General features: G+C 34.0%; 1 protein-coding gene and 1 long non-coding RNA gene across 2 annotated transcripts in view; one reads left to right on the forward strand and one right to left on the reverse strand.

The window, feature by feature from the left end:
- The window catches only part of LOC127702415 (aquaporin-4-like), a 40,990-nt gene that overhangs the window by 5,621 nt on the left and 8,769 nt on the right, over positions 1 to 26,600 (forward strand). The window lies entirely within an intron of this gene.
- LOC127702417 (uncharacterized) lies at positions 1,565 to 13,532 on the reverse strand. The gene is made up of 6 exons (XR_007982415.1): positions 13,108 to 13,532; positions 11,640 to 12,002; positions 8,679 to 8,818; positions 7,211 to 7,573; positions 4,251 to 4,390; positions 1,565 to 3,145 (listed from the first exon to the last, which is right to left on the reverse strand). It is a non-coding gene; the product is annotated as an uncharacterized LOC127702417 (long non-coding RNA).

The raw sequence follows: 26,600 nt of genomic DNA on the forward strand, positions 1-26,600 counted from the left end.
TGTCAAAAAGACAACTTTAACCTAGGACAAAATTGCGGTAAATAAAATAACGTACAAATGTAAATTTAAATATAATAATTTTGTTGTTAGGAGTACCGAAACATCTTTTACAAAATAAATTTGTTGTTCCTAGTACGAGTACATGAATGTTTATTATCTTATAATTGACAGCTCAAACATTTTTTTCTTTCAATTTTAACTTTTTTGGAACCACAGGATTATATTCATGTGTATCGCGCATGAATCTAACACAGTGAAGTCGGCATAATCTTTCCAAAGCAGTTTTTCAGCATGTATGTTCAATAAATAATTAATAAAACTCATATTTGTAACTTTCTTATTGTTGCTTGTACCATACCAATAATCGAACACAGGAGTTTTTGCTACTAGTATCGGGGAATATGGGACAATTCGGCGAGGAGACAACTCGGACCGCCTAATAAGTCAACACGGACCGGCTATAAAGTTAACTCGGATCTTCTGTTATGTCAACTCGAACCTTCTACAATGCCAACTCAGACAAAGTATAAACATAGAGTTTGCGCTACTTAAATGATTTTTTAAAAATTGTTCTATTTCACATAAAAGTAAATGTTGCCGAATTTGCAAAAAAATATCAAAATGATAAAATTTTAATCAATGGGAATTCAATTTTTTACTTATCTTTTTTTATTCATTATAAAACTTAATATATGCCAAACTAAATACGTTTATAAAACGAAATATTGTAAATGCAAATTTCTACTTATCTTTTTTATTTATTATAAAACTTAATTTATGCTAAACTAATTACATTTATAACACGAAATATTGTAAATGCAGATGATGTTAACACATGTATCAGAAATTAGATAAGGTGAATCAAACCCTACTTGATCTAGACACAGACATATCTGTAAGGATTGGGTGTTTCATCTCTTTATTCTTTAATGACAATTTTTTTATGACAATTATTCTCTATTCTAAATATATATTTTGTCCATTATTCTCTCTTTTCATATAATATAGTAGCCCATTATTCTCAATAATTTAATCTTTCGTCCATTTTCTCGATTTTTTTTGATTTTTTTTTTTTTGCCCTTTATTCTGTACTTTTTGTCCATTATTCTCTATTCTGTAGCCCCATCCAGACCCTCACACATACGGAGGCAAGCAGTAAAGTTTTAATGATTAATATTCTTGGAAGTTAAAGCACATTCTCGTGCATTTTATTCCTATACATTTTATTCTTATTATTACCTTACAGTGTTCTGCTGATTATAACCGAAAGCACTGTGTATTCCATTCAAGTGGCCCGAGAACACAGTTATTTTCCCCTATTTGTCTATTAAAACATAATGGCAATTAAAAAAAATTCCACCTGCTCTATTCTAAAAAGATTTGGTGTGCATAAAGTTTGACTTTTATCCCAAAACATATCAAAAATTCAGAAAAGTCTACCAGCTCATTCTCTCCTGGTAACCCCAAACATAAGGACACCGGTAAGGATGAAGCCAGAGAGCTTCCGAGAAGAGGAAATTCCACCTTTATTTACCTGACCAAATCACTCATTTCTACGGAAAATTTCAAAAAGATTTTTTCCAGACAGTATATTTGAAGTCTTATCTTTCACCTAAATGCAAACAAATAATGAAAAATTCCAAAAAAAGACAAAGAAAAAAAATAAGAAAAAAAACACTGAAATTAAAGGGAACTACATTTGTGGACAACGAAAATTGAAGGTAGATAACTGTGTCCTCGGACCTAATAGGACCCTTCCAGTAGTCCAAATGAAATAAAATTTTACATACATTAACTTTAATATATATCAAGACTACATACCAAATTTCAGACCAATCAGACAATGCATGCACCAGCAAATGCATTTCTTGCACCCCTACCTTCACACCCAAATTTTATCATTTTTCTGGTATGGAATTTTCAATTTCCTCAAAATACCATCTTTATTCAAACGCTCATAACTTTTTTATTAGTGCAATTTTTACGAAAAACTAAAGTGTTTGTTAAAGTAGAAACATTGATAAAATTTAATCATTGATAAAATTTTCCAAAATTAGAACGCATTATTGTGTAACTAAGGTTATTTTTCTAAATTCATTTCAAATCACGAAAATTCCAAACCAGAATATTTAAAAAAATCAATGAAAATTTCAAAACTCAACCTACAGTTTTCAGAATTGCATTAAAAAATTCTACAGTCATACTACAATACACAAAATTTAACTTTATGGGGGTCTTGAATAAACTTTTGGCTTATTTACCTGTATATTCAACACCCCCTTTACACCATCTGCCAAAGGCAAAATCAAGATGTCATAAAAACTTTAAAATGCTGTAAAATCCTTATTTTTTGCAATTTTGAGATGAAATAAAGTGTTTTGGAAAGGTTAAGATGCCAAAAATTCATTTCAATTAAAAAAAGTAAAAAATTCAACAGATTTTTAGAATTTTTTTTTTTTTTTCAAAATCAAACAAAAATAGAACCAAAAAATTAACAATAAATTACAAAATCACTTTTCAATGGCAAAACAACTTTCTAAAATTTGGAAAATTAACGTTTGTAAAATCTGAATAGGAAAAGAACTTTTATTTCACAAATAAAGGCCAAAATAAGGAATTTTGTTTGAACTGGACCAAACCCTTTGAAGCCAGAGTTGGTCATTTCTTTAATCTGCAGCTAAAAATAGATCAAAAGAATCCACAGAATTGATTGACATCATCACTTAGCCAATTAAAAATCTGAATCAAAAGTTACATAATGACAAAAAGTATAAAAACTAACACTTCTATGGTCTGTCATCCAAGTTTCTTTCGACGCTTTACACTGCACCACCAAAATATTTGTCTCAACATGTATCCAAAAGGTTACTGGCCATTCAACAAAGGCTTAGCTGGACGGCTGCAGAGAAGGAGAGTTGCACCTGTGTGTAGATTCCAGAATGGCAGAATTCCATGGAATGTTCCTGTTCCTGTCCCTGTACTAGAGTTGTCCACTACACCAGACCAAGATATCAATAATGCTCCTGTTGTTGAAATGAATGTTGAACAGAAGGACATTAAAGATGAACCTACAATCACTTCTACTTCAGCTGTACACAATGATGGCATAAAGACTCGTTCCCAGCTACTGGTATCATCCTATGACCTGAAAACAGAAGAAGAAGATTGGAGTTCACTTTCTGGTATGAGGTTCGTCGATCATGAAGAGATGATGAAGATGCTGAACATTGTTATAAAGGCTCACACAAAAGAATTCAAGTACTGCAAAAATCCAGAAATACTGGCACACAGACAAGTTAAATGGGGAGTTTGCTGGAAATATACCCTTAGATGTAAGAACTGCACCTACATGAGCCCAGTTATAAAGTTATACAAAGAAGTTGTCACCAATAAACCTGGTACCAACCCTGGAGCACCCAATGTTGCAGTAGCTGCAGTCCTACATGACTGTCCCATTGGTAGTACAAAGTTCCAGGAGCTGTTTGCTAGAATGAACTGTCCTCCTCCATCCAGAACAAGCATGCAGAGAATGTCACATAATGTTGGAAAGGAGCTAGTAAAACTTAACAGGACAGACATGTCAGAAAAACTTGAGATTGTTAAGTCAGTAAATCGAGAGAGGGGGCTACCAGAAAATGTGATTAATGTTACAGTCGACGGAAGGTACAACAGTCAGACCATTACCAGCCGCAAGAAACCGGGACTGAATGCCACCCAAGCTTTCACACTTGCCATTGAGAAAATGACAGAGAGGCAATATATTGTTGCATCATTTGCCCAAAATCAGATGTGCTGGAAAGGAGCCTGGCTGAGGGGGAAAGGTTTCGATGTTAATTGTCCCAATGGCCACGAAGACTGCACTGCAAACTTATACAGAGCAGCTCCAGTGTCAGAGTACCAGATGGGTAAAGAAATTGGTTCACAGCTGGCACTTCAAGACATCCTTGTAAAGAATGCCACAACAGATGGAGACGGACGGGCTGCCAAAGGGATAGATGACGCAACCAGAGCCCTACATCCCATGTGGAAGGTCGAAAGGCTAGCTGACTATGTCCACCTTGGCCAGTCACAGTTCCGAGCATCCCTGAGAGCTCAGTTCAGCGAAGGCATGTTCTATGGGCGTACAAAAGAGATAAAGAAAGAAATGAAGAAAGCTTTTAGTCAAGATGTCAAATGTAGGAGTTCGATGATAGTGGGACAGCTAATGGAACAGTACAAAAGAAATACAGATGACGTATGTAAAGACTTACCCAAGGCTCTGCAGGCGACAATCAGGTGTTATGATGGTGACTGCTCCATGTGTAAACAGCACTCAGTGGTATGTGCAGGTGATGAGAGCTACAACTGGTGGACCCGCTCCAAGTATCTTGGCTGCTATAACATTACTATCCTGCAAATGGACGAAAAAGACAAGTTGTTACTGCAAGAGATCTTGAAAATGAAGCTTAGTGAAGATGCGATTAGTAGTATGAAGCTTTACAACACAACAAACAAGAATGAAGCTGTGCACAGATCCTTGAGTGTGAATTTACCCAAGAATGTAATCTTCTCAAGAGGCATGGAGGCCAGATTAGCATCTGGAATTCACAGAAACAACAACATGCCAGGAACCTCAGCAAAGCAAAAGTGTGAACATCTGGGGGTTAATTTATCTGATTCCAGTTTAAAGTTCCTCGACAGTATGGATAAACAGTTTACCTACAAGCGAGAGTATGAAAAAAAACCTGAAGTTAAACGTAGACGTCTCACACAGAGTGGTGAAAAAATAGTAGAACATAGAGAGGCCAAGGTAAAAAGTAAAGAGCGCGATGTCTACAGAAAAGGGCAGTTGGACCCAGTGCCTGCCTTACTTAGCCATAGTACCTACTGCAAGAGAAAACTACCACCAGCACCATAGATGAGACAGCAACCCAGCAACACAGTAACTCAACCAAAGGTCCTTTTAAGGACCACCCAAATCTTTCAAAAAGATATCTGAAATTGTTGTTTACATCAATAAAATAAAATAAAGTAAATATTTAATTTGTAAATCCTAAAACATGAATAATACCAAGGTTATTGTTTGCCATCTTTAAGTCCAACTTGCAAGGTGGCAATGGAGCTGGGTGACCCAAGCAATGGCCACATGAAATGCAAGTTTTTCTACTGTTGTTGAAGCCGTGTGGCTCCAACACCAGATGATCAACATTAATGCATTTTGAGTTGTGGCACAGATGCGAGACATCAAAATTAGGTAAATGAAAATTTAGATGCCTTATCATGTACGCAAGTCTGTGCACATGTATTTGTCTCCACCCGCCGGCATTGGGATGCTTGAAATTTATCACCCCATATTTGCCATTAGGCGTACAAGTCCCTGTCCAAATCAGACAGTGCCCATTTTGGCCAGGGGCAGATTTTTCTTGTAATTTTGCTAAGTATTTTTGAATAAATCCCTCCATTTAAACTTTAAAGTACTATTTCTTATCAGAATGAGTAGGAATTTGCTCAAAATAGAAAAATTATGAGCCCCTGTTTTGAGATTTGCCCCAAAAGTTTCAACATATAAATAACAATCCAAAAATATGGCAAAATAGGATTTTTTTGGCATTTAAAAATATTTTCCAATTATTTACTATAAATTAACAATGAAATATCTTTACATTTCAATTTTGAGGCAAATTGTGCAAATCAGGGGACCAAAATGTCCATTTTGGGGTACAGTGGGTTCAGCCTCTTAGGCCCGAGAACACAGTTATTTTCCCCTATTTGTCTATTAAAACATAATGGCAATTAAAAAAAATTCCACCTGCTCTATTCTAAAAAGATTTGGTGTGCATAAAGTTTGACTTTTATCCCAAAACATATCAAAAATTCAGAAAAGTCTACCAGCTCATTCTCTTCTGGTAACCCCAAACATAAGGACACCGGTAAGGATGAAGCCAGAGAGCTTCCGAGAAGAGGAAATTCCACCTTTATTTACCTGACCAAATCACTCATTTCTACGGAAAATTTCAAAAAGATTTTTTCCAGACAGTATATTTGAAGTCTTATCTTTCACCTAAATGCAAACAAATAATGAAAAATTCCAAAAAAAGACAAAGAAAAAAAATAAGAAAAAAAACACTGAAATTAAAGGGAACTACATTTGTGGACAACGAAAATTGAAGGTAGATAACTGTGTCCTCGGACCTAATAGGACCCTTCCAGTAGTCCAAATGAAATAAAATTTTACATACATTAACTTTAATATATATCAAGACTACATACCAAATTTCAGACCAATCAGACAATGCATGCACCAGCAAATGCATTTCTTGCACCCCTACCTTCACACCCAAATTTTATCATTTTTCTGGTATGGAATTTTCAATTTCCTCAAAATACCATCTTTATTCAAACGCTCATAACTTTTTTATTAGTGCAATTTTTACGAAAAACTAAAGTGTTTGTTAAAGTAGAAACATTGATAAAATTTAATCATTGATAAAATTTTCCAAAATTAGAACGCATTATTGTGTAACTAAGGTTATTTTTCTAAATTCATTTCAAATCACGAAAATTCCAAACCAGAATATTTAAAAAAATCAATGAAAATTTCAAAACTCAACCTACAGTTTTCAGAATTGCATTAAAAAATTCTACAGTCATACTACAATACACAAAATTTAACTTTATGGGGGTCTTGAATAAACTTTTGGCTTATTTACCTGTATATTCAACACCCCCTTTACACCATCTGCCAAAGGCAAAATCAAGATGTCATAAAAACTTTAAAATGCTGTAAAATCCTTATTTTTTGCAATTTTGAGATGAAATAAAGTGTTTTGGAAAGGTTAAGATGCCAAAAATTCATTTCAATTAAAAAAAGTAAAAAATTCAACAGATTTTTAGAATTTTTTTTTTTTTTTCAAAATCAAACAAAAATAGAACCAAAAAATTAACAATAAATTACAAAATCACTTTTCAATGGCAAAACAACTTTCTAAAATTTGGAAAATTAACGTTTGTAAAATCTGAATAGGAAAAGAACTTTTATTTCACAAATAAAGGCCAAAATAAGGAATTTTGTTTGAACTGGACCAAACCCTTTGAAGCCAGAGTTGGTCATTTCTTTAATCTGCAGCTAAAAATAGATCAAAAGAATCCACAGAATTGATTGACATCATCACTTAGCCAATTAAAAATCTGAATCAAAAGTTACATAATGACAAAAAGTATAAAAACTAACACTTCTATGGTCTGTCATCCAAGTTTCTTTCGACGCTTTACACTGCACCACCAAAATATTTGTCTCAACATGTATCCAAAAGGTTACTGGCCATTCAACAAAGGCTTAGCTGGACGGCTGCAGAGAAGGAGAGTTGCACCTGTGTGTAGATTCCAGAATGGCAGAATTCCATGGAATGTTCCTGTTCCTGTCCCTGTACTAGAGTTGTCCACTACACCAGACCAAGATATCAATAATGCTCCTGTTGTTGAAATGAATGTTGAACAGAAGGACATTAAAGATGAACCTACAATCACTTCTACTTCAGCTGTACACAATGATGGCATAAAGACTCGTTCCCAGCTACTGGTATCATCCTATGACCTGAAAACAGAAGAAGAAGATTGGAGTTCACTTTCTGGTATGAGGTTCGTCGATCATGAAGAGATGATGAAGATGCTGAACATTGTTATAAAGGCTCACACAAAAGAATTCAAGTACTGCAAAAATCCAGAAATACTGGCACACAGACAAGTTAAATGGGGAGTTTGCTGGAAATATACCCTTAGATGTAAGAACTGCACCTACATGAGCCCAGTTATAAAGTTATACAAAGAAGTTGTCACCAATAAACCTGGTACCAACCCTGGAGCACCCAATGTTGCAGTAGCTGCAGTCCTACATGACTGTCCCATTGGTAGTACAAAGTTCCAGGAGCTGTTTGCTAGAATGAACTGTCCTCCTCCATCCAGAACAAGCATGCAGAGAATGTCACATAATGTTGGAAAGGAGCTAGTAAAACTTAACAGGACAGACATGTCAGAAAAACTTGAGATTGTTAAGTCAGTAAATCGAGAGAGGGGGCTACCAGAAAATGTGATTAATGTTACAGTCGACGGAAGGTACAACAGTCAGACCATTACCAGCCGCAAGAAACCGGGACTGAATGCCACCCAAGCTTTCACACTTGCCATTGAGAAAATGACAGAGAGGCAATATATTGTTGCATCATTTGCCCAAAATCAGATGTGCTGGAAAGGAGCCTGGCTGAGGGGGAAAGGTTTCGATGTTAATTGTCCCAATGGCCACGAAGACTGCACTGCAAACTTATACAGAGCAGCTCCAGTGTCAGAGTACCAGATGGGTAAAGAAATTGGTTCACAGCTGGCACTTCAAGACATCCTTGTAAAGAATGCCACAACAGATGGAGACGGACGGGCTGCCAAAGGGATAGATGACGCAACCAGAGCCCTACATCCCATGTGGAAGGTCGAAAGGCTAGCTGACTATGTCCACCTTGGCCAGTCACAGTTCCGAGCATCCCTGAGAGCTCAGTTCAGCGAAGGCATGTTCTATGGGCGTACAAAAGAGATAAAGAAAGAAATGAAGAAAGCTTTTAGTCAAGATGTCAAATGTAGGAGTTCGATGATAGTGGGACAGCTAATGGAACAGTACAAAAGAAATACAGATGACGTATGTAAAGACTTACCCAAGGCTCTGCAGGCGACAATCAGGTGTTATGATGGTGACTGCTCCATGTGTAAACAGCACTCAGTGGTATGTGCAGGTGATGAGAGCTACAACTGGTGGACCCGCTCCAAGTATCTTGGCTGCTATAACATTACTATCCTGCAAATGGACGAAAAAGACAAGTTGTTACTGCAAGAGATCTTGAAAATGAAGCTTAGTGAAGATGCGATTAGTAGTATGAAGCTTTACAACACAACAAACAAGAATGAAGCTGTGCACAGATCCTTGAGTGTGAATTTACCCAAGAATGTAATCTTCTCAAGAGGCATGGAGGCCAGATTAGCATCTGGAATTCACAGAAACAACAACATGCCAGGAACCTCAGCAAAGCAAAAGTGTGAACATCTGGGGGTTAATTTATCTGATTCCAGTTTAAAGTTCCTCGACAGTATGGATAAACAGTTTACCTACAAGCGAGAGTATGAAAAAAAACCTGAAGTTAAACGTAGACGTCTCACACAGAGTGGTGAAAAAATAGTAGAACATAGAGAGGCCAAGGTAAAAAGTAAAGAGCGCGATGTCTACAGAAAAGGGCAGTTGGACCCAGTGCCTGCCTTACTTAGCCATAGTACCTACTGCAAGAGAAAACTACCACCAGCACCATAGATGAGACAGCAACCCAGCAACACAGTAACTCAACCAAAGGTCCTTTTAAGGACCACCCAAATCTTTCAAAAAGATATCTGAAATTGTTGTTTACATCAATAAAATAAAATAAAGTAAATATTTAATTTGTAAATCCTAAAACATGAATAATACCAAGGTTATTGTTTGCCATCTTTAAGTCCAACTTGCAAGGTGGCAATGGAGCTGGGTGACCCAAGCAATGGCCACATGAAATGCAAGTTTTTCTACTGTTGTTGAAGCCGTGTGGCTCCAACACCAGATGATCAACATTAATGCATTTTGAGTTGTGGCACAGATGCGAGACATCAAAATTAGGTAAATGAAAATTTAGATGCCTTATCATGTACGCAAGTCTGTGCACATGTATTTGTCTCCACCCGCCGGCATTGGGATGCTTGAAATTTATCACCCCATATTTGCCATTAGGCGTACAAGTCCCTGTCCAAATCAGACAGTGCCCATTTTGGCCAGGGGCAGATTTTTCTTGTAATTTTGCTAAGTATTTTTGAATAAATCCCTCCATTTAAACTTTAAAGAACTATTTCTTATCAGAATGAGTAGGAATTTGCTCAAAATAGAAAAATTATGAGCCCCTGTTTTGAGATTTGCCCCAAAAGTTTCAACATATAAATAACAATCCAAAAATATGGCAAAATAGGATTTTTTTGGCATTTAAAAATATTTTCCAATTATTTACTATAAATTAACAATGAAATATCTTTACATTTCAATTTTGAGGCAAATTGTGCAAATCAGGGGACCAAAATGTCCATTTTGGGGTACAGTGGGTTCAGCCTCTTAGGCCCGAGAACACAGTTATTTTCCCCTATTTGTCTATTAAAACATAATGGCAATTAAAAAAAATTCCACCTGCTCTATTCTAAAAAGATTTGGTGTGCATAAAGTTTGACTTTTATCCCAAAACATATCAAAAATTCAGAAAAGTCTACCAGCTCATTCTCTCCTGGTAACCCCAAACATAAGGACACCGGTAAGGATGAAGCCAGAGAGCTTCCGAGAAGAGGAAATTCCACCTTTATTTACCTGACCAAATCACTCATTTCTACAGAAAATTTCAAAAAGATTTTTTCCAGACAGTATATTTGAAGTCTTATCTTTCACCTAAATGCAAAACAAATAATGAAAAATTCCAAAAAAAGACAAAGAAAAAAAATAAGAAAAAAAACACTGAAATTAAAGGGAACTACATTTGTGGACAACGAAAATTGAAGGTAGATAACTGTGTCCTCGGACCTAATAGGACCCTTCCAGTAGTCCAAATGAAATAAAATTTTACATACATTAACTTTAATATATATCAAGACTACATACCAAATTTCAGACCAATCAGACAATGCATGCACCAGCAAATGCATTTCTTGCACCCCTACCTTCACACCCAAATTTTATCATTTTTCTGGTATGGAATTTTCAATTTCCTCAAAATACCATCTTTATTCAAACGCTCATAACTTTTTTATTAGTGCAATTTTTACGAAAAACTAAAGTGTTTGTTAAAGTAGAAACATTGATAAAATTTAATCATTGATAAAATTTTCCAAAATTAGAACGCATTATTGTGTAACTAAGGTTATTTTTCTAAATTCATTTCAAATCACGAAAATTCCAAACCAGAATATTTAAAAAAATCAATGAAAATTTCAAAACTCAACCTACAGTTTTCAGAATTGCATTAAAAAATTCTACAGTCATACTACAATACACAAAATTTAACTTTATGGGGGTCTTGAATAAACTTTTGGCTTATTTACCTGTATATTCAACACCCCCTTTACACCATCTGCCAAAGGCAAAATCAAGATGTCATAAAAACTTTAAAATGCTGTAAAATCCTTATTTTTTGCAATTTTGAGATGAAATAAAGTGTTTTGGAAAGGTTAAGATGCCAAAAATTCATTTCAATTAAAAAAAGTAAAAAATTCAACAGATTTTTAGAATTTTTTTTTTTTTTTCAAAATCAAACAAAAATAGAACCAAAAAATTAACAATAAATTACAAAATCACTTTTCAATGGCAAAACAACTTTCTAAAATTTGGAAAATTAACGTTTGTAAAATCTGAATAGGAAAAGAACTTTTATTTCACAAATAAAGGCCAAAATAAGGAATTTTGTTTGAACTGGACCAAACCCTTTGAAGCCAGAGTTGGTCATTTCTTTAATCTGCAGCTAAAAATAGATCAAAAGAATCCACAGAATTGATTGACATCATCACTTAGCCAATTAAAAATCTGAATCAAAAGTTACATAATGACAAAAAGTATAAAAACTAACACTTCTATGGTCTGTCATCCAAGTTTCTTTCGACGCTTTACACTGCACCACCAAAATATTTGTCTCAACATGTATCCAAAAGGTTACTGGCCATTCAACAAAGGCTTAGCTGGACGGCTGCAGAGAAGGAGAGTTGCACCTGTGTGTAGATTCCAGAATGGCAGAATTCCATGGAATGTTCCTGTTCCTGTCCCTGTACTAGAGTTGTCCACTACACCAGACCAAGATATCAATAATGCTCCTGTTGTTGAAATGAATGTTGAACAGAAGGACATTAAAGATGAACCTACAATCACTTCTACTTCAGCTGTACACAATGATGGCATAAAGACTCGTTCCCAGCTACTGGTATCATCCTATGACCTGAAAACAGAAGAAGAAGATTGGAGTTCACTTTCTGGTATGAGGTTCGTCGATCATGAAGAGATGATGAAGATGCTGAACATTGTTATAAAGGCTCACACAAAAGAATTCAAGTACTGCAAAAATCCAGAAATACTGGCACACAGACAAGTTAAATGGGGAGTTTGCTGGAAATATACCCTTAGATGTAAGAACTGCACCTACATGAGCCCAGTTATAAAGTTATACAAAGAAGTTGTCACCAATAAACCTGGTACCAACCCTGGAGCACCCAATGTTGCAGTAGCTGCAGTCCTACATGACTGTCCCATTGGTAGTACAAAGTTCCAGGAGCTGTTTGCTAGAATGAACTGTCCTCCTCCATCCAGAACAAGCATGCAGAGAATGTCACATAATGTTGGAAAGGAGCTAGTAAAACTTAACAGGACAGACATGTCAGAAAAACTTGAGATTGTTAAGTCAGTAAATCGAGAGAGGGGGCTACCAGAAAATGTGATTAATGTTACAGTCGACGGAAGGTACAACAGTCAGACCATTACCAGCCGCAAGAAACCGGGACTGAATGCCACCCAAGCTTTCACACTTGCCATTGAGAAAATGACAGAGAGGCAATATATTGTTGCATCATTTGCCCAAAATCAGATGTGCTGGAAAGGAGCCTGGCTGAGGGGGAAAGGTTTCGATGTTAATTGTCCCAATGGCCACGAAGACTGCACTGCAAACTTATACAGAGCAGCTCCAGTGTCAGAGTACCAGATGGGTAAAGAAATTGGTTCACAGCTGGCACTTCAAGACATCCTTGTAAAGAATGCCACAACAGATGGAGACGGACGGGCTGCCAAAGGGATAGATGACGCAACCAGAGCCCTACATCCCATGTGGAAGGTCGAAAGGCTAGCTGACTATGTCCACCTTGGCCAGTCACAGTTCCGAGCATCCCTGAGAGCTCAGTTCAGCGAAGGCATGTTCTATGGGCGTACAAAAGAGATAAAGAAAGAAATGAAGAAAGCTTTTAGTCAAGATGTCAAATGTAGGAGTTCGATGATAGTGGGACAGCTAATGGAACAGTACAAAAGAAATACAGATGACGTATGTAAAGACTTACCCAAGGCTCTGCAGGCGACAATCAGGTGTTATGATGGTGACTGCTCCATGTGTAAACAGCACTCAGTGGTATGTGCAGGTGATGAGAGCTACAACTGGTGGACCCGCTCCAAGTATCTTGGCTGCTATAACATTACTATCCTGCAAATGGACGAAAAAGACAAGTTGTTACTGCAAGAGATCTTGAAAATGAAGCTTAGTGAAGATGCGATTAGTAGTATGAAGCTTTACAACACAACAAACAAGAATGAAGCTGTGCACAGATCCTTGAGTGTGAATTTACCCAAGAATGTAATCTTCTCAAGAGGCATGGAGGCCAGATTAGCATCTGGAATTCACAGAAACAACAACATGCCAGGAACCTCAGCAAAGCAAAAGTGTGAACATCTGGGGGTTAATTTATCTGATTCCAGTTTAAAGTTCCTCGACAGTATGGATAAACAGTTTACCTACAAGCGAGAGTATGAAAAAAAACCTGAAGTTAAACGTAGACGTCTCACACAGAGTGGTGAAAAAATAGTAGAACATAGAGAGGCCAAGGTAAAAAGTAAAGAGCGCGATGTCTACAGAAAAGGGCAGTTGGACCCAGTGCCTGCCTTACTTAGCCATAGTACCTACTGCAAGAGAAAACTACCACCAGCACCATAGATGAGACAGCAACCCAGCAACACAGTAACTCAACCAAAGGTCCTTTTAAGGACCACCCAAATCTTTCAAAAAGATATCTGAAATTGTTGTTTACATCAATAAAATAAAATAAAGTAAATATTTAATTTGTAAATCCTAAAACATGAATAATACCAAGGTTATTGTTTGCCATCTTTAAGTCCAACTTGCAAGGTGGCAATGGAGCTGGGTGACCCAAGCAATGGCCACATGAAATGCAAGTTTTTCTACTGTTGTTGAAGCCGTGTGGCTCCAACACCAGATGATCAACATTAATGCATTTTGAGTTGTGGCACAGATGCGAGACATCAAAATTAGGTAAATGAAAATTTAGATGCCTTATCATGTACGCAAGTCTGTGCACATGTATTTGTCTCCACCCGCCGGCATTGGGATGCTTGAAATTTATCACCCCATATTTGCCATTAGGCGTACAAGTCCCTGTCCAAATCAGACAGTGCCCATTTTGGCCAGGGGCAGATTTTTCTTGTAATTTTGCTAAGTATTTTTGAATAAATCCCTCCATTTAAACTTTAAAGAACTATTTCTTATCAGAATGAGTAGGAATTTGCTCAAAATAGAAAAATTATGAGCCCCTGTTTTGAGATTTGCCCCAAAAGTTTCAACATATAAATAACAATCCAAAAATATGGCAAAATAGGATTTTTTTGGCATTTAAAAATATTTTCCAATTATTTACTATAAATTAACAATGAAATATCTTTACATTTCAATTTTGAGGCAAATTGTGCAAATCAGGGGACCAAAATGTCCATTTTGGGGTACAGTGGGTTCAGCCTCTTAGGCCCGAGAACACAGTTATTTTCCCCTATTTGTCTATTAAAACATAATGGCAATTAAAAAAAATTCCACCTGCTCTATTCTAAAAAGATTTGGTGTGCATAAAGTTTGACTTTTATCCCAAAACATATCAAAAATTCAGAAAAGTCTACCAGCTCATTCTCTCCTGGTAACCCCAAACATAAGGACACCGGTAAGGATGAAGCCAGAGAGCTTCCGAGAAGAGGAAATTCCACCTTTATTTACCTGACCAAATCACTCATTTCTACAGAAAATTTCAAAAAGATTTTTTCCAGACAGTATATTTGAAGTCTTATCTTTCACCTAAATGCAAAACAAATAATGAAAAATTCCAAAAAAAGACAAAGAAAAAAAATAAGAAAAAAAACACTGAAATTAAAGGGAACTACATTTGTGGACAACGAAAATTGAAGGTAGATAACTGTGTCCTCGGACCAAGTGCATCGTTGGAATAGGGAAAGACAATTCGACTCCCTGGTGTAGTGCTTTAATACGTTTTTCTTTTACAATGAGTTTAACACAATAATAATGGAATAATTAAATATTATCCCGATTCAATGTCGTTCTGAGGATTTATGTACATAACTCGAAAAGAAAGAGAACTACTTTTATATGTATATGCGCTGTTAATCATTAACTCCAGTATTTTTGTTTAAATCAGTAGAAGCATTTTCTTCATGAATGTTTGTTTATGATATTAATATTATTTAATATTTGTGCAATTTACAATTAGCCTTGGTTTTCAAGTAAACTAAATATAATTTTCTAATCTGCGTAAAACCAAGATCGAAGATATACTGAAAATGATTTTCATATAAAAAAAAGGTGTATTTGTTTGCAAGTAATTAAACCATGTGATTAAAAAAAAATATATATACATCTAAAACCTAAAGTCGAACAGTCAGAGAACCGCAGAGAAGCATTAAAAAATGCGTCATTTCTAAATGTAACATTTAATACAGCCAAACTTATATCTTGAATCAATAATACAACAATAAAGAAACTAAGTTACAACTCTCCAAGGAAAAGTGAACATAAGATGAATTTTTCTATTCTGCTAAGGTCCAATTTGGTCATATACCTCCTAACGTTGCAACGTTTTTACGCTTTCCTGGCTTTAAGGAAGTTCGTTTGTCATGTTTTGGAATTTTTTGTCAGATTTTCGGAATCCTCTGGTTTTTATCTATTTGAATGCCTTAAAAAAATTTGCCCATTGACCCTATTTTTTTTTTTAATCTTTTATATGTATAATTATAAGCCATCTGTAAAAGTCTTATAAAATCTTAATTATTTTTTAAAAGTTTTTGAGAACTTTAACTTGTCAATAATAAAGCTATGAAAAATCAAGAGAGGATATTTTCCCGCCAAAATTTCAATGGCTAATATCTCGAAAACAAGCACATTGACCTTTATTTTATTTTTGCTCTTTTTGTTCCTTTATTAATCCCCTATCAATATATACTAGTGTTATGAAAAGCTTGAAACTGAGCAGCGAACTTTCTTAAAATGTTTAAGTTGGAGCGTTCCTGGTGAAGGTATATCAACAAATGAATGAATTTTATTACTCATTAACTACAAATTACATAGTTACAGAGAATATATATGTATTAACAATTACATTAAATATTAAAGCACATGTGAACAATACAGACATTGTTCATCATGAATATATATGTATTAACAATTACATTAAATATTAAAGCACATGTGAACAATACAGACATAAACATTAAATTACAAACTAACCAGGAGGAGTGACCCTCACATTTATAATTTTTATAAATCTACATAGTTTTTCAAGTACAATATAGTTATTAGAGCTCATTAATTGTTGATATTTATATACAAACACGCACTAAATTTATAAAATGTTTATTTCATTTGTGTTTATACACCATATTGAACTGCTAATTAATTGTCAAACATTACGGCGTTTCATGCAAATTTCCGTTGACCTGTTGAAATTATAATGGAAGCCAAGTGCAACAAAGTTTGTCATTAATTAAGAGCATACCGAGAGTGTGTGTGAAGATCTTCTATAGATACAATTGATTTAAATAGTACGAGACTGAAATCTTTGACATTAGCACACAATTAAATTCTTTATAATTAAGAGTGGCTTTATACGCAATCATGTCAAACGAAATCGTTACTGCTAATATCTGATGTCTCAATTGTAATTTCACAAATCACAAAGAAAAAAAGATTACCCTAACTTGCGCGCAATAATTATGGAATTTTATTATACGCATATACAATTCATACAAAATATTAAAATAAAGACAAATAAACAACACATATGAGCAGGTCGGGTCACTCGATTCATCATGTTATATCTTGATCTGAATTATGTAATGATAATACCTCGCGGTTAACACTGTGTCTAAACTACCCCGGCAAAAATTGCTTCGACTCTTTAATAACTAATTTCCAGTACGATGGCGGACCATCAAACGAAAGCAAAACATAAACTTTCTATTTACTTTTTTTCTAGATAATTATGAAATTATTAAAAGTAAAAGAATATTTAAATAATTTCGGGTATGGGATGTGAACATTTTCCACAATCGTTCTTCATAAATTACCTAAGTAACAATAAACTGCAAGACGACGATCAGAGCGACCTCCACCCTGAATTTTTACAATTGTTTTGTCGAGTCTACTTTTTCAATCTTTAATATTTTATTAAAACATTTTAATTAAATTTCCCTGACCAGAAAGACTAATTGGTGTTCCCGTCACTTCTTATTTCTGAAATATTGGGCCATGTTAGCAAACAAAATACTTAAACAAATAAGTAAACCCGTCTAAAATCACTATACATGAACGAGAATGAAGTGTATTATAGTCGTACAGGGAATAAAGTTTTCACACTTATACATTAATTGTATTACACTTCTAATTTGAATCTGTATGGGCTATCACCTAAAATCCTCGTAACTTTGTATTTTTTTAATTCTCCGATAGTGTGTTCAACCTTTACTTTAAAGAGTATGATAAGTTTTTTTAATTTTCTGCACTGTACATGTTCTTGGGTTTTCAAACAATCTGTTGTCTTGTTTAGGGTGTCAAAACTGGATATCTGTTTGGATATCTTTTGTCGCCTACCAAAAACAGCAGAGAACCATACGCGTTTCCCGAGAAACAGAGTACTTCTCTATAAGGTATAGTTCCAAAATTGTGTCTTAATTTAGTATAGCAAAATCAGAAAAAAAAATCGTTAAGTGGGTACTTTACAAACGGTGCACTTGATAATCACGGGGAAATGCAATAAGCAATTTACACAAAATATTCAATATACTCGCCGCAGTGCAATGCTTTTGAACTATTAATGCCCTTCGTTTTCACATTTTCACTTCTATATCCACAACTGATCCCTAACCGAATTGAATAATGTGTGATTTTGTTTTAGCAATTTCTTCTCGCCTGATATACCTTTGCACCTTTTAATAATCCTTTTTATTCAACACCGGGATTAATTTTGCGGATAAACTTTGTGTGACTGTCATAAGTGCACTCTATAGGACAATTTCAAGAAAATTGTACTGGTCTCGGATCATGAATTACAGCTCATCATTCGAGCAGACCAGACTCACCCATGTTCATGGGAGAGAATTATCGACATGCCCAATTCAGAAAAAAAAAGATAGTATAAATATACCGTCCGGTTAGCATAATGCCATGTAAAATAAATAGTCCTTAAGGATCCATTCGCTGTACCCCCTCATTCCTTAAAAAAAAGAAAATTGTATGTCTTAGATTTAACATTAATTATTGTCAACATGCTCCTTGGTTGGTCGCTCTTTCTTTACACTAGTCTTGCTGAAATTAATTTCTAACTGTCTCAATCCATCCGACGACAATTGTGAATTGTTTTTCATGTCTCGTGTAAAATTGATTAACTGGTGTTTGTCCATTTTATCATACGCCGTTCATTTATAGCATGCTCAACCTGGATAACACCTTGCACAATAATTAATGTGTACACATTACTACATATATTTCTTTAAAAAAACCCGGTGATTCAACTATAGAAAATCATTATAGGAGTTAGACCTGGTTGTGGAACGACAGTTTATAATTACACTTTGAGACGACCCAAGATTTAAATGCTACCTGTAAATGTAACTGTAATCCTTATCGTAGGTGTACGACAGTTTCCTCAAATGTCTACTTATCTAGATGTGCCGCCATATATATAGGCGTCAGACCACCAATTGAAAATCCCTATGTATTCAGGCAAATTTTTCAATTTTCACAGCTCTCTAAATATTTACTCTAAATTTGACTTCATGTAAATCATGTATATCCTGAATTATACATTTATCAACCTTCAACATGCCAATTTGCAACCAATGTTTAAAGAGGTGAAATGACACACGATGTTCGTGCTAAAAATAGAAGGTTACTGAAAGTCTTCATTAGAATACTATTAAGCGCATCTACCCAAAAGTTGCGATGCAAGTTCATACACAAGTACATTTTAGCTAAAAATGATCAATATATACATGTATTTCTCAATCAGGAAAAGTAACATTCATGTAACGTCATCTGCTAGTTTAAGCAAACAACATCAACAACACTATTTTTCGTTAGAATAAGGTTACTTTTATGTTCTAAATTGGAGTGGACGAATTGATGGTCTGATACCTATAAGGAGGTAAGCAGTAAAGTTTAGTTTTCATGTAACTTAAATCACTCTCTGTGTATTTTCTTCTTGCTCATGTTCTTCTTATCAATACCTATACAGTGTTTTGACTATAAACGGAAGCACCGTAAAATGCAGGAATTTGCATTACAGTGCATCAAAAGAAAAGGGAAAGACCAAGACGCCATTTTCTTATAAACATTTATTTTTTATTAATACCTTGCGGTGTTTTTACTATATCCGGAAGCACTATAAGAGGCAAGTATTTGAATTAAAGTGCATGGAAAGAAAAGGGGAAGATTAAGACGCCATTTTCTTATAAACACTTTATTCTTATTTCTACCTTTCGTTGTTTTGACTATAATCGGAAGCACCAAGTGTATTTGCTTTAAAGTGCATCGAAATAAAAGTGGAAAATCAAGACGCCCGGTGCAGTGCTTTAATATTTTGTTTCTGTTTTACACGCAATTAAACACAATATTACATACGACCCAGCGCTACAGAGCTATAGAAAAAGTACTGTAACGGGTGTTACACGGACATGAGTTCATAGGCACTTTATCGTACACTTTGTGAACCAACAGCCTGTTTTTATAAATATAATTTATATGAAAGGTTTCCCAAAATGATAAATTAAATAAAGTAGCTACGGATTTACTGTCTGCAAGAGTTACAGTAACCACAAATTGTTTCCATGTACAAACTTCTCGTCGGATTGCTTAGTAGGAAAACTGAAATCTTGCAAGTCTTCTGAATTTAACTCTATGGAAGATTGCCTCTTTTCTTCTTCAAATTTGTCATCTTCAATGAATTAGTTCAACTGTGCAAAATCAGTTTCACCCGTTTTGGACATTGGGACGGTAAAGGAAAACATATAGTGTCACGTGATAAATCCTTTGGTCTATTCGAAATCACTGTACTCCAATGAGCTCGAAAACAAACTGAAATATTTTATTTCCAAAATACGTGGATCCAAAAATCAATACAAGAGAAAATCCTTTATTGTTCGTTACATTTTATTCCCCATAAATAAGGAAAAAAACTTTTTTCTAGATTCATATAATTGCTCTTTTGATTTCATCTTTACGCATGTTTATTTACGATTGTCTGATTTCTCTTTCTTATCTTAATATATTCATACGTCGTTGAGTTTAAAAACAAATCTTAAATGAGTTGTTCATATATTTTTTTTATTATTTGTTTCCTTGTTTGGTTTTCTTTGTTCGTACGTATGTATGATTGGGTTTTTTTTCTTGGGAGTGGAAGAGTATATATCACTACATAGGATCCGGAGAAGGTAGTCAACTGCCCCCGTCAACTTTCAAAAGTGAGGCGGTGGAAAACAAAACTATGTTTTCCCTCATTTCAACACTGGTAGACATTTTTTTGTGTTTCATCTTTTTATTCATGTAATAGTCTTGAAAAAGCACAAAGTATAATGTTCTAATTAAAACATCGTACACGTAATATGCAAAACAAAAGTTACAAAAGAAACGAGTTATTATCATCCAGCCGTATAGTTTGTTCTGCACTTGTAGCAAGGTAAATGTCCTCGGCTATCGCCTCAGACATTAACCTGACTACTCGTACAGAAAAACAAACTATACGACAACGGTTGTTACCGGACCGTTTTTTTTTTTACCTTTGTTCTGTATCTAATTCATGTTGAAATATTTACACATCATCTCTAATCAACGTCATTCTGAGGCTTATATACATAACTCAAGACAAAAGAGAGCAACTTTTATTTATATATACGCTGACATTCATTTACTCCAGTAGTTCTGTTTATTCAGTAGAGACATTCCATTCAATAATGTTTGCTTATGATATTAATATTAGGTAATATTTGTGCAATCTACAATTACCCTGGGCTTCCAAGTAAACTAATGTAATTTCTAATCTGCGCAAAACCAAGATCGAAGATATACTGAAAATGATTTTCATATCAATAAAAAGTGTGTTAATTTATGAGTAAAACCATGCTATTTTTAATTAAAACTATATATACCATGTGCACAAGGTAAATGTCCGCATGAAGACAGGTCAGCCTAAGAGGGCACATGTTAAGAAAAAAGGAAATCTAAAAATCAAATAAAGTGTTATTTTATTAGTATGCTACATATAAAAAGTCACGGTATTGAGTTCTTCGATTTGGAGATGTTAAAAACAAGTGTGCCACCAAACTTATTATGCAACACTAAGTTAATTGTAGTCTTTAAATCTGTACATACGTCTTTTATTCATAAACACTCTAATATGCCTTTTATTCAATTCCACTTTAAATAGTGTAAACCAATAATGTTTATTAAATAAATATATTTAAAAAAAATATGGTTTATCTATATCATGTATATCAAGAAAAATACATTTCAAATTATAGACTTGTAAGCTTTACACCAAATCCCCAGCAATATTTTCGGTGATTAAAATTCCTTACAATTTCATGGTTTTTACATAATCATTAAATATTTCAGGGACTTTACAAAATCACTAATTATTTCAGGGATTTTTACAAAATCCCCGATTTTACAAATTCACTGTAACAACATTTACATCTACAACAAGAAGTCGAAACGTTCAGGGAACCGCACTGAAACTTTAGAAAGAGTCATTTCAAAATGTGATATTTGATACAAACTAGTTTATATTTTGAATCACAAATACAACTACAAAGAAACTAAGTTCCAACTCATTTAAGTTGACCTTAAATAAATTTATACCATATTGCACTGCTAATTGTGAAACATTCCGTTATTTTATGCAAATTCCTGCTGAACTGTTAAAATTATAATGGAAATCAAGTGCAACAAAGTTTGTCATTAATTAAGAACATACCGAGAGTGTGTGAAGATCTTCTATAGATACAATTGATTTAAATAGTATGAGATTGAAATCTTTGACATTAGCACACAATTAAATTCTTTATAATTAAGAGTCGCTTTATACGCAGTCATGTCAAACGAAATCGTTACTGCTGATATCTGACGTCTGAACTGTAATTTCACTTGTGAACGCTGTGCAACGAAATTTGCAAATTACAAAGAAAAAAGCTTACCCTTGCGCTCAATAATTATGGCATTTTATTATACGCACATACAGTTCATACTAAATATTAGTTTAACCGTCTTTTATTGATTAAATGAAAACCGAGTAAGGTACAAACATCTTAGAAATTAGAATCGCCCGTATGTATTGTTTAAAATTATATCTTTGATATCAATTTGTTTTTTACGGTGGTAAGTGTTCCGCTTTATATGACAACTTCAGCATATAAACAGCCACTAAGATACAGTGATCGTTATCTTTAGCCAGCAATGACAATTTTGTCTTTAGTTTTGATTGCATTCTTTGATTATACATGTTTAATGGTTAACATTAATTAATAGAATTCTAGTTAATAGTATATTCATTGAAATACATAGAAAGCTTATAACCAAGGACATGAATGAAGCAGACGTTCGTGCTATCTATTCGACAAGGCTCATCAAAATTGTACTAGGAACTGCAGAAGGAAAAGTTATCAATGTCTACAGTTGATAGGGTGGTAAAATTGAAGTTTATATAGTTGAGGGGAGGGCGCCTAAATGCAATGCTTTTATTTTTTTAATTATTTTTTAATTTTATATCCCTAAATTAAATCAAAAGTTTTAATTGAATTATCCATTAGATACAATGAAAGGATATCGTAGAGCAACTTGGTTGTTTTCGTTCATCACATCATCTTACTTTGTGTAAAAAACAAACTGATTCAAACTATAAATACACCGAAGACGATATATCTGAAATGCTGGAACTGATCGACAACATATTTGTCGAATTTACGAAACTGGTAGATTGATATTTCAAGTAGCAATCAATGGGTACAAAAAATCACCAAAGCTATCAGGCTTAAAATTTGTTACGGTTCGTCTAGATGATACTAATTGGTGGCGTTCGAAACAAAACAGTTTGAAGTGCAAATCAAGTACGTAGCTGAAGAGCATTAAAACAGAAAATTCTGAAAAGTTATGCCAAATATGGCTACGGCAATCTTATGCATCTTGTGTCAAAATTGTAAGGAAAAATCAACGCGAGATATCTTCTGTATCGTATGCCATTAAGTTAAGATAAAATTTCAAATGTCATAATAAATTTACGTATTGTTATTTATTGCTTATCATGACATTTTGACTGAGTCTAAATTCAAATAGTTGGTGAAGCATGCATAGCAAAAGACGCTTACCCGTTGACACTCCAGTTCTCCCTCTTCATGAGTTCATGCATTTGGATATTCAAAATATATTTACATGATATGTACATCGGTCAACTCCAGTTGCATCTTATTTTATTTCATATCAAAAAACGTGAACCGATAAAAATTGAACTGAGGAGTACCGGATTGCAAAGGGTACTTGTGCCTATTGTTGAATGCTATTGCAAGACGTTGAAACAGTTTCTATATATAAATTGTTTAATTTAAAAAATCGACTATTTTAGTAGAATAAGTTTAGATCAGAACGCTTGAGGGCAGTGTTTTCGACTGAACATAACTTTTCACTCTGGATTTGAATCAGAAGTATATCTTGAAAAATGCCCCAAAATACAATGTTTTATTGTATATAATACATATAACGTATTAACAGAAGAATGTAAAGGGAAGGTATCATGAGATTTCACGAAAACCTGGCCAAACATGATATTTTGAATATACCATAGATTGTATAATGTATGGGTTTATACATCTATGAATATACCAAGTACTTTGCGCTGCTAGCTTTCAAACATTTCGTCAATTAATAAACGTTTCTCCAACTGTTGAACTTTATAATGGTAAACAAATGCAACAAAGTATGTCATAAAGAAAAGCTCTTACCGAGAGATTGTGAAAATTTCCTATAGATACAATTGATTTTAATACTTTGAGGATGCAATCTTTGACATTTGCACACAATTTATTTCTTTGTAATTACGCGTCGACGTATATGCAAACCTGTCAAACGAAATCGACACTGCTGGGATCTGACGTCTGAATTCAAATTTAACATGTGAACACTGTGCAACGTAGAACGTCGATAACAAAGAAAATCCTATCCTTGCGCTAATTTGTTTTCAATTGTCATAGCACTTTACTTTACATATATAAATATATAATCGTATAAAATATTAGTTTTGTCATATTTAACAATCATATGACAATCGAAGAAGGCACAAATTAAAGAGAATTTAGAATCGTCTCTCACCTATTCTTGAAATATATATTTCGGTTCCCAGAGAAGGAAGGGAATTTTGTATGTTTTTTTTTTGGGGGGGGGGGGGGGGGGGGGGGGGGTAATTTTTTCTCCTATCCAAATTTTTACTTGTTCTGTATTGCAATATGCATTCAGCATATAGAACATAATAGCATGCCTCAATAGCTACTGTCACTAAAGTTAGCATCATGAAATGTTGAAAGTGTTTGGCAAGAAAGCTTAACTATTTTTATAAGAATTAGATTCCTTATCTTTGTGATCGAATGAATGTTTCGAGTGACAATATACTATAAACGTGGAATTTTCGCTTATATCGTGATCACGTAATATGCGTGTTAATATCCCTTGCGCGAATTGATTGTACAAATCAACCTTATTGATGCGAAAGGGCAGTTATTTTGTTCGTGTGCACTTGGTTTGTCTAGATCTTAGGTCTTGATAATACATTTTGACGGTGGGCGGTTGTTAGTATGAATTTTTTCAATTTATTATTTTTATAGCTAGTTTACAAGTATACATTTGCATCAATAAGAAATCTTAAAAAAATATAAAATTATTTTAATTCTAATGACCAGCGTCGCAGAAATTTAAGCTTACATTCTACTTAATCTTTATGTCACACAAGTGTCCCTGACATAAAATGGAATTAGAAAATTGTTTTGAAGTCGAAGTTATAGCAACTTTTTAAGATTCTATGTAGATCCATTTTTACACAATTCGTGTACACGCAGAGGAATTTGCTAAATGGTGAAATAAGTATTAACTTAACATAAATAAAAATACTTGTAAAACTTAATATTATTATGTGTCATATTTTCCAATTGCCAGACGTTTGATGTATCTATTGAAAAATGTTATCCATAAATGCCCTTTTTCTCAGAATTTGTGACTTTGAGGCCATATTTTGAATAGAGATAGAAAATATATCGATAGTGTTATTATCTTTTGTGTGCTTTTAAGATTTTTTTATCTTTTCGTAAACCCTCGCATGCTTTTCTTCCATTAAGTTATAAAGATCTATTCTTTTTAGATTGTATAACTGTTCAGATTACATTTTAGTTGATTTATTTTGTCAAACTGTAAACGAAGCACGCAGATCTATACAAAATACTACATTTCAGAAAGACATACATCGTGTCAATTAGTTTTATATGTTTGCAAAAGGAAGATGGAAACATTAAATCAGAATAAAGTTGTTAAAATTTACAAGTTGTTGTAACTCCTAATTGTAATGTTTGGTTATTTCTCCATATTTTCTTGACGAAACCATAAATAACATTCTCCAATACATGATAAAAGAGGCGTTATAAAGTCCCGAGTACAAAATTGTCATGGAGACTTTTGTAATTGTTTTAAAGAAATTATCAGAGATAAAAAAAAAATGAAACTGATATGAAAAACATTTTATCTAATGTTTACATCAAAATGTAAGACGTAAAACAAAATATAAGGTTTAGTTTTGACACTGACATTTATCATTGAACCTTTTCATATTTTATTAATTTTATTAATACTTTGTGGTATTAACAATTCTCGTTTAGTTTTCTATCTTTATTCTAATAACAAACATGGTTGTATTTGAAGGCAAAGGAAGTCAAAGAAGTATAGGAATCAAAAATAAAGAGAGACATTGTCTATCATACAAATCATGACTGTGTCATTACAATAGCTGTGGGTGGAACCATAAGAATGCAGTCTCTTATTTGCTTTATTTATTTTTGAACTCGTATACAATGCTGTTTTCAAAATGTTCGTTTTTAAAGACTAAATATTTAAAGGAGTTGGTTCACTAACTCTTAATTTTGGCCCCAAACATCTTTAAAAAAATTTGAGGCGATAATGTGTTTAAATTTTGATAAAAACATATCTTAAAATGTCAAATTGTTTCAGCTGAAACCGATTTTCACCAATTGCGTCATAAGTGACGTATTTGTAACGTCAAACATGTAAGTGAATTTCGGAAAAGCCGGATTTTTGCAGAATTCTGCAATAATTTTGACACGGTTCTCTGAAAAATTAACAGTGGCGCCACCCTTCGCCTTCAAATATTTTTGCTGATATATTCTTAATATACTATATTCTTAACTTCTCTTCAAAAATTTCTGTGTTGACATGAATTATCATTGA

The sequence above is a fragment of the Mytilus californianus genome, unplaced genomic scaffold (assembly GCF_021869535.1).
Source record: "Mytilus californianus isolate M0D057914Y unplaced genomic scaffold, xbMytCali1.0.p SCAF_5, whole genome shotgun sequence".
NCBI classification, from domain to species: Eukaryota; Metazoa; Mollusca; class Bivalvia; order Mytilida; family Mytilidae; genus Mytilus; species Mytilus californianus.